The sequence below is a fragment of the Aulostomus chinensis genome, chromosome 21 (genome assembly GCF_037954235.1).
Source record: "Aulostomus chinensis isolate RoL2024-O1b breed Wild chromosome 21, RoL_Achi_v1.0, whole genome shotgun sequence".
Taxonomy (NCBI): domain Eukaryota; kingdom Metazoa; phylum Chordata; class Actinopteri; order Syngnathiformes; family Aulostomidae; genus Aulostomus; species Aulostomus chinensis.
This window is the reverse complement of record NC_141340.1, coordinates 18,248,563-18,258,697: the sequence shown is the minus strand read 5'-3', so window position 1 is coordinate 18,258,697 and position 10,135 is coordinate 18,248,563. Positions and strand designations below refer to the sequence as shown.

General features: G+C 42.3%; 1 protein-coding gene across 7 annotated transcripts in view; it reads left to right on the top strand.

Moving 5' to 3' along the window:
• The first annotated feature begins 7,508 nt into the window (after positions 1 to 7,508).
• The window catches only part of ntng1a (netrin g1a), a 122,525-nt gene continuing 119,898 nt past the window's right edge, over positions 7,509 to 10,135 (top strand). For 2 of the 7 annotated variants that reach the window (XM_086190867.1, XM_086190863.1), the window contains exon 1: positions 7,604 to 8,384. The gene's annotated coding sequence lies outside the window, so the exon portion shown is untranslated. Of the gene's footprint in view, positions 7,525 to 7,598; positions 8,385 to 10,135 lie in introns of those variants that run through there. The other 5 variants (XM_086190861.1, XM_086190860.1, XM_086190862.1 and 2 more) reach the window with 5 other exon arrangements.

Sequence of the window (10,135 nt, the reverse complement as noted above, 5' to 3'; positions counted from 1 at the left end):
GCTTGACCGACGGGGTGCCACAAGGCAGCTGTTTGGAACCACTTTTAGTTTCTATTTTTACCCGTGACCTTCCTCTTGTCACTCATAAATCCAATATGGTACTGTAGGCAGGCGAGTCCACATTATGCTGTTACGCATTTATAATCCACAAACTTCAGTCTGTCCTCTCAAAGAACTGTGTCTGACTGGGTGAGCAGCAATAAACTCTTTTTTGAATACCTCCAGAAATTCAAGTATATCTTTGGTTCACAACAAGTCTAGCTAGGGATCTTATACTTAATTTAAGGGGCAATAATCAAATATTTTCTAAGGTATTGCTCAGAGAAGCACTCTTTCCTGGTCTGATCATATCAATTAAGTAGTTGCTAACATTGGTAGAAGTATCATAGCTCTTAGGAAATGAACTTATCTAACGTTTCAGACAGGTTGTACGCAATCTGATGAACGTTGAGTCATCTGGATTATTGTAGACTGCACAAAAAGAGTAATTAGATTCACTCCGAATTGTTCGTATGGATCCAATGTTGACCAAATGCATGTTTGCGCACAACAGTCTGAAGTTGTTAACTATCAGTTAATTATCATTTAGTAGAAATATCACCATTAATCAGTACCCTATTAGTCTTGTTCATCAAATTGGACAGGGCCCTGATTTTCATCAGCACAGCAGCAGAACCTCAATTCCAGGAACACTTCCTTTATCATGACGTAGCACCGCTGTTATGAAGAGCCCTGTCGTATCGGATAAGTCATTTATGGAATTCTCTCCCTGTTTACATTTGAAACATTCCTAAAAGAAAGTTTTTGAAATGTATGTAAAACCCTCTATCTTACTGGATTTTTTTTCTTATTGTAACTGTTTTGTAATTATACATGTTTATGATAGTTTTGTTTTTAAATTTCTAACTTCTCTCTTTCATTATTGTAACTGGATGTGTTTATTATTGTATCTTTAGTATTTTTAAGAAGACCCCAGGAAGACTAGCTTGTCGTCTCGTGCCTCCAAAAGGGGATCTTAAATAACAATAAAATATGCATCACATCAGGAAAAAAAAAAAATCACTTTGCTGATTTTTAGAAAGGCTTGCTTGGTTTCCTCCTGCTGATAGCGTTGAGGTCGTGCATTATTATTATTATATAATATTATCATTATTATAAAACGATCCATGACTAAACTCACTCATTTGGATATATTTTTTCCTTTACTCACATATTTCTGATCAAGTTACATTTCTTTTTGGGTGAATCCTTTCTCTGCTTCCATGAACACATATTCTGATATGAAAAGAAAAAAAAAAGAATAATAGCATGCCACGTAATCGTTGCTCCTCCCAGGTTGTGATGCAACCGCCTGCCGTATGAGACGGTGATTTGATCCTAGCGTGTGTCTTTAGCAGGTTTTAGAGAGGAGACCAGAGAGAGCAGACCATCGCTCTAAAACTGGGAATACGAATGGTTTTGGATACTTTTACCGTTTATTGTGTCTTGAGGTTGTTTCTGTAATAAAACCATGTCCAATACTCGTAAAGGTTATTATTTTTATCGCGTCCATGATCCTCCAGCCTCTAGAGGGCCTCCACAGTTGTCTTTCTCATGTAACATTTTTATTTATGCATATTCATGTGACAATGGCGCTTGCGGATCCCAACATTCAAGTCACCAAATAGGAAATACAATGTGTCAATATGCACTACTTTATTGTAGAACATTCAATATTTAATCACCTTCTTCAGTGTTTGAATGAGGCAAAACATCATCATTTATTTTTTTCTGGCTATCTTGGAGAAAAGCAGGTAAGATGTATTGTAATGTTCTGAAGTTTTAAAATAATCTGGGTTGTGAAATTTCTGTTTGAGGCTTAGGTGAGGTTTAGATGAGATTCAGCAGGAGTTCCTTCTTAAGAAGGATTTTTTTTTTTTTAAATTTCTGAGGCCACAAGATATAACTTGTACTTTGAACTAAATTTCAGGCCAGAATATACTTGTACGACAACTACTACAACAACAACTTCTACTGCTACTACTACTACTAGTTTTTTTTTAAGTTTTATATTGTGACCTCCAAATGTAAACCGTATATAGTTTATATAAATTTTAGGTATGAACCAGAGTAGCGAGCATTACTGACAGAGCACCACATCTACTTTTAAAATGACTGTTGTGACGACTAAAACGGGATTCTGAATTCTGGAATCTCAAAAAAAAAAAATCCTGGCCCTGGTTTGACAAATTTGAACTGATAATGTATGAGAGACTGGTTGCAGTCGTGTGTTTTTTACATGACAGAGGTGATAAAGTTGGTTTTTGAACGATCGGTCAGCATAAAGATGGACAGCGTTTATCCGCTCACATTTGTATTGACGCTGGTCTGTGCCATTCAGCCTGTTGACTTGTTCAGCAACATCGTACCTGTTGTTATTCGCTGGTAATCTTGAAAGCAACCTGTTAAAATACAATGCATTGAGGCCACTGTAACATCATCAAAATGCCATTAAACAATGTTTCTACCAGTTTACAGAAATAGCGGCAAAGAAAACAGCCGACACATTGTAAAATACGCAATAATTGGAGTGATGGATCTTGCTGGAGCACCTCGCCGTCACCTTGAAATGAGAAATGTCGACTGTGGCAAAGACTATGAATTAAGTATTCAAAAATTAAAATGTGGGAGAAAATGTAAATCTCCAAATGTAATCGAGTTTAATTTGTCAGCAGTGTTGGCACCCCATTTATTCTCGCAGTCATTTGTTCCCGTTGATGTTTTTAGCGCCCAGATTAAAACGTATATGGACGGCCTATTCAGGTTGTAACCACGCGTCGCATCGATAAAAAACTGAGGGGAAAATCATGGAACGTCTTGACACGGGGCTCCCTTTAGATCTCTGCTGAAACCTGACTGGACTCTCTGGTGTGGAGTCTAATCATGGTCACTCATTCATTCCTGGAGGCTAATGACACCATGAATAAGCCGACAGGATTCAATTCCCACAGTCGCTTACAGTAAACGATATTTCTGTCAGCACATCCACAGAGGACAAATTGGGAACATGGTATTGACAAAAGCTAATTTGGTGGGCCAGCCTCCCTAAAGGCGGACTTCATTCCTCTGGGGGCCGACCGACAAGACTATTTGTCATCATTTTCATTAGCAACTGGAACTGACCAATGTAAGTCACATTGTATTTTCTAGTTTTCTAAACAATACACTTATTCAAATGAAAAAAAAAGCAAGCAAATGAAACAAAACAGTGTTTATTCTACCGGTGGGCTTCAAATCTCAGCCAAGAAAGCCACTGTCTGTCTATCAGAACTGCCTCCAGCTGAAAGCGTTGAGCTGTGACTTCCTGGATGGACACACACCGTACAACAAGGACAGATCTGGACAGGGCCTGTTAAGAAAGTAAATCCCAAATCACTCGCAGGAGCACGTAAATCTGAACAGGATGGACCGGATTCACAATCAGCCTGAGGCAGACGGCTGTCACCCTGCAGGGCAAAGTACAAATCCACCAAACTGTGTGGCCACCTCCTCCCCTCGTCACTAATCCTTTTTCAATCATGCACTTTTTGGATTATGCTTCTATGTAATTCTTCTCAGGTATTGTTTTATAATAATATGATATTTCAATTTAGAGGAGTTGGGTTAGGGGCTTAGGACACTGTGTAGGACTGGATGAGCAGTGGAGGTTGGTGGGCAGCAGATTGGAGCAGAGGGTTTGTGCCAGGTTGGATAAACCATGTGAGGCAAAGTCCAAATGGAGCAGGTGCAAGACAGCATCAAGACTGACCTGATTCACTTCTTCAGAGACGTAGAAGGGCGCAAGGATACCCTGGAAGGGAATCAGAATTGAAACTTCTAGTTGCCTTATCTTGAATTTAACCTTTTGATTTCTATTTTTGTGTGTGTGTGTGTGTGTGTGGGGGGGGGGGGGTATGTTTTCAGTTAAATGCTTGAAATAAAGTGTGTGATTAGGACGAGCTTAATAGGATAATAAAGACAATTTTGACATTTTAGCGCAAAATATCTCAGGAAATATCACATTTATGGATTTTGAAGAGGATATATGTCGTAAAAAAATACATATATATATATATGTATATATATATATATATATATATATATATATATATATATATATATATATATATCCCAGAATAGATAGATATGTCCCAGAATTCCTTTTGAATAACCCAGTGGATTTTGATCAAGACGACCCATGGCACTGCTTTTAGTCGTAGTCCAGAACTTCAGAACCACGCCTCCCCTGTACCGCTCTATTCATCCATATTAAGTGTCTAATCCTCAAATGACGGTGGCTTGCGTAGAGGAACCCTGACGCTTCCGCCCTGGTTTACCTTTGCGTGTATCGTGCAATAAAATAAGAAGAAGAAGAAAAATGAAAGCTCTCAAAGTCAAAGTTACAGGGAGAAACGATTGCTGAGAGGACGTATCTCTTTCATATTCTGCTCGGCTCTGAGATGTTTTTGAAGGCTTCACCTTGTCCAAAAAAAAACAAAAAAAACAAAAAACAAATTTTCTCTTTTTTTTCTGAAAAGCTCAGAAAAAGAAAGTTCATCTTTTGACTTCAAGTTTTCTGCAGTTGTATTTTTACCCGTTGCATAAACCTTTGATCCCGCATCGCCAAGAGTCCAAAGCGTCTGCAGTTTTTCCCTGAATCGGCAGATCGTTCCAGCCACGTGCAATTTCTTATTGGGGTTGATGACTCTGCTGCATCTTACCAAGTGAAGCCTCCAGCTCAGCTAACAAACACTCCCTCCGGATGAGAGCAACATTACCCCCCACTGAACAGGCGTAAAAATCCAATACCTCCGTGTCTGGCATCTGCCACACAAAGGCACCTTTAACCGTTAATTTTATGCTAATCATAATGTAATATAACGAGAGGAAAAAAGGGGGGACTTAACACAGAGACAGGGGAAGGGGTGAGCTATTAGAAGATGAGACCGCCCCGTCTCCAAGGAATAGACATTTATTGAACGTTATGGTTGCTTTCATGTGTCTTTTTGCTGCGGTGTCCAAAAATGAGAACCTAAACACATCCTTCTTGCTTCCTGACCTCCATCACGTCTTCTCTCACACAAGCACCCACCTAAATAACTTCATGTTCACTATTCACTTAGTGCTTTTGCCTTTTCTTGGCTCCATTTGGAAACGCTGCCTGCTCCGGCTTAGGCCTGGAAGAAAAGACAGAAAAGAGCTTAAGAGTCCGCACATGAGCTGCAGTCAGACATGTATTGTGTAAAAGCATATTATACAGTGTCATTGCATTGAGTCAATAAGTAAATGTGGTCTTTGGGTAGCTTTCCACCATGTACTCCTCTTTCTTGTTGCAGAGCGAATTAAAAGAAGAGCTTCATGACAGGCAGGCTGCCCTTGGGCTGAGAGAGGGAAGTGAAAAAGGGAGGCAGCTGCGTGGAGAGCTGCAGCTGAGACTGTCGCCCTCACACGTTATTACGTTGCCCAGTGACATGTAACACTAAAGAGCTCCAAATGAAAATGACCGTGTTGACATGTTTTTACTAGCTGGACTTGGTCAAAATGACCGAATGTCCTCCCTTTCAGTGGTAAAATGATTCAAAAATGTAGCAATCCATTTGACTTCTATACCAAATTCTCTACTAAATACATGATGCATTTTATGATTTATATCTATCTATCTATATTTTTTTTTCTTTCACAAGGTGCTCACTGTAGTGAAAGAGAAGTTGTCAAGCCTCGCAATGTGTGTGCCAGCAGGAGTTCGGCCGCTCTCAGTCTCGGAGGCGCTTCTTGGAATCATCCTAGTCGCTTCCCTCTACCAAACTTTTTCTCAGGTTGCATTACGCAGCGTACAGGAGTCTTAAAATTCCCTCCTGTTGTCTCTATTTGTGTGTCCGGCTCGAAGTGACGTTGCGCCGGAGCTCTCCTCTGTTCACCGGGTGCGGCCGAGACAAGCAGTTGCATGGCTTGACGGAGAGTCCTCTGTTGTTTCTGCGCCGCACTAAGATGTCCCGTTTAAAGTGGATTTATTTGGCTTCAACAGGCTACGTGACCGGCTGTCCTTGACGGAATGAAGCTTTGAAAAACAAGGTGAGAGGCTCAGGCAGACGATTAATTTGTATTGCATTAATCTCCAACTGAATGCTGGAGCGCGTAAACTTTTGAAACCGCGCGCAGAGTGGCTGGTTGAAGTGAGCGGCTGAGGGAATGGATCACGTATTCTGCCTTCATTCAATTACCTTCCCCATGTGAGGGAGACGCGAACGACGAGTTTGACGGAAGAAAAAAAAAAAAGAAAAAAAGACCGGCACTGTACTTTTCCTAGCATCCTAAACTGCTTTTGTCTTTGCGACGTTTCTGCGGAAATCTCCTGGACACGAGGCTGGAGAGGACACGTGACGTGGACGATTTCACAGCCAGTTGAATTAAATAAGTGTGCAGCAGCGAGAGACTGCTCCTCGTCTTTTATAGCCTAGAATGCAGGAAGCATTGGTGCGATCTGATTTGCATGTGATGTAACTGCATCTTTGGGTCGTCCAGCTGATGCTCTTACGTGCACAAAGGTTAAGGGTTTCTGCGAGGGCGATGACGGCCTCTCGGACTTAGTAGGCTACATTCACTCCGAGTGTCCACAGCAGTGAAGCCGACCGGCTGTGGGGGTGAAAACGTGCGCCCAGTGTCATGACCTGACTTTTTTTTTGTTTGTTTTTTTTCTAAACTCCCCTCTCTCCCTTCAAACCGTCACTCTATGTGATAATCAGTCGTTAAATTAAAAAAAAAAAAATCCAAACAAAAATAAAGATGCACTGTCCAGTTTGGTCACGTCGACTGTTGTTTTTGTTGTGTTCAGATATTCAGATAAAAGAACATCAATCAGCAGAGATCATCTCAAATTCAAGTCGGCTCATCGTCGCTATTGATCCAATTAAACTCAACCTCGTGAACACGCACTCCCAGTTTGCTTTGACATCGTCCAAACACGCCTTACTTGACTCCTCATGTTATACATATATTTGATTTATTTGTGTATTTATTTCATCACCCAATTATCTATGGTCAATTGAACATTTTTTTTCTAAGGATGACAACCTTACTGATGGGAGCAATTCGCTTTTCTTATTACGCTCTTATTTATTTTTTTCTCTCAGACTCAGAAACAAATTGATTCAGGTCGTTGTATGACGTCCACCTTCGTTCCTTGAGGCGTTAATGGTGTATAACGACGTTACAACCTTTTTTTTTTATAACAAGAAGGACATTACTGTAATTGGGGAATTAAACCCGTTAATTAAGGCATTTGTGGAGACACGAACGCATTCATACTTTTCTCCAAATGTGACTTTTTTTTCGCACGACAATTTTACGATCGTCCGCCAGAGATTTTTTTTCTTAAACGTGTTTCTTTAATGCATCTTTCATTGCGCATTTTTGGGGACGATTCGAGGTGCAATCTATGTTGAACTCCACAAAAATAAAAGGGTAGAACTACCCCTCCTCCTGCCTAAAGGGACCCGAAAGCGGATGGTAGGTGTGTGTTTGTGTGTATGGAAGTGCGTGTTAAGGGAGGGGTTGATGGCGAGGTGGAACGGGGCTGGAGGGGTGGGGGAGAGGAAACCATAGGTGTGCGTGGAAGGGAAACCAGCTGAGTGTGCGTCTAATCTACCAGCGCCTCGAAGCGCAACGTCTCCCCCCATCGTCATCTCCATCCAGGCGGTCGGTGCTGCTGCTGCTGCTGCTGCGCTGTGCCGGGGAAACACGCGCGCCCACAGGAGAATATGCGTTGGTGCGACGGATCTTGACAGCAGTCTAATTGGTGCGATTCATGTCCCTGTTGAGTGGTCAAAACCTGCTTATCGTCAGTGAGAAGGAGAGTAGGGGACGGAACAGGCGTCTTTGGAAATGAGGGGATTATAAACAAAAGAAGAAGACCAAAGTTTTTGAGTACAAGTGTGTGTTTTTTTTTATTTTAATTTTCTGCGGACATCACAGTGCCTCAGTGACGCCGTGATGGAATGACACTTGGAGAGAGCGTGATGGACACTTTGGCGCCAGGAGCTCACCTCAAGCAAAGCGATCTTCCCGTTTTCCACGATGCGCGGTGCTGACCGAGCCCCCAGGACGGTGATTAGTCATTTGTTTTAAAGTGGCAGGAAAATCCCCTTGATCGTTTTCTCACTCTTAGGTCGCCAAAATCTAGTGAGAGATGGTGCGCGCGGCGATTCCTCTGAGATTGACGTGCGCACTCATCACATTCCAGGTCAGGAGCGCGTCTTAAAGAGCTTCATTCTTCATTCATGTTCATTGTCCCTCTCTGAACTTGTTGAGCGAGGACAACGAGCAAAGTGGACTGGGAGGACTGGTTACAGGAGGGGCGTCAAAGAAACGTAAGTTCAGTGTTTTTGCTTGTAAAGTTTATTTTTGTGTTAAGGAAGTTGTAAGTGGCCTGGTCGGAGCGGTCTCCGGGTTCCACCTTAAGATGGGGAGCATACACAGTTGTTGCCCTTTTAACTGTTCTCACACTGGAGACTTTGTGGACCCGGAGGGAAGACTTGATAACATTTCAAAAAGATGCATCAACTTCCTAACGTGTCATTTTAGATGCGCCCCCTTGTGGAAATGATGATCTTATCAATGCCTATCAAGCATAATTGCAATTGTTTCATGCTGCACCCCATTGGCCAAACATTCAGGCCTACGTCATTGTATGACCGGTTATTACAGTTTGTTTCATTATTCTCCACGCAGGCAGAGTTTTCATTGAATTCAAACACTTGCTATTCAGTACTTTACCAGCTAGGCAGACCCAGCTGAACATAAATATTTTATTTTGTAATTTTTCTTTTCGTTTTAGGGTGCCTTCATTGAAGTAGATATTTCCTCAACAGGACAAAATCAGTGTCTCTGGCTGCCTTTAATTTTAGTGAAGTGTGCGCTACATGTCCTCGCTCCTCACATTGGCCTTATATTGGATCCCACTGAACGATTTCATTTCCTTGTACTCCATCAATTTATCATGAAAAAAATAGTTTCCCCTCGGTGAAGGCGAATAGTATCATCGCGTATTTGAAGCTTTAAAAAACAAAAAAAACAAAACGGATTGTAGCTTAACATCAGGATGAATTACACCTGCAGTTGAAATAGCTTCAGACTCCCACATGATAGTATTTTTCGAGGCTTGTTAACTAAGATTGGAGTTTTACTCCTATAATATAATAGCAGGTAATGAGTCATCCTTTGCGTAGTCGTTAGCTGTCGCTTTAAACCTTGCGGCTGCTCTGGCCCGCCACCATATTTCTTGCTTCTAGAACGCTACCTGGGTGGGTACATTCTTCAGAGCTAAAGTGGACATTTTGAGTATCCAAACATGTCACTGTGGTTGCGGAATAATGCGCTTGCAGCCTTTTAGGAAAAGTGTCTTTAATAATGCATAAGGTGTTCTCTTGTCGCGAAGAGAGCCATGCTTGGCGGTGAAGAGAGGCACAGTGTGAAAGGGTGGGAGGAAGGGCGACAATGTTGGAGGAGGCGCGATCTCATCCCACAGTCTCATTGGGTGCCCCCCCTGTATATGTGGTGCTTGAGTAACCGACGCTCGAGGGTGTGCATCTCAACTTGGGGCAGCACCACTACAGTCACCCTGTCAAAAGTGCTGCCCCCAGAACACCGAATGCATGTGGCAGCTTTAGCAGCTCAGAGGAGGGGGTGGGGTGTATGGAGTTAAAAGAAACAGAGCGAGAGAGAGAGAAGAGGGAGCAATGGAGTATTGTGACAGTCCTGTGGAGCTGGTGGAGGCAGGCGAAACATGTCCGTAGCAGTCGCGCACTCTTGTTTTCAAGGGCCTCTGACCTGTCTGGCTCCCGCCGTTGCTGGATTGGAGGAGGTGCCCTGTTAAAGGTTTAATGATTGCTCTTGGTAACTTTGGCAGTGATTTCTTTTTTCATTTTGCACTCGTCAAGTTTGAGAATCATCTCAAACGTGAGACACTACGCTCCTGAAATAGTTTCAGGGGTGACATTTTTTCCCCCCCGTGCTGTATCACATTAAAGATGGAAAACAAGCCCAAAGAAAAACTGATCCCTCTCTGGCGCGAGGGCACATCCTCAGCTTTGACTCCCCCTGAATCAGCCCACACGAATGC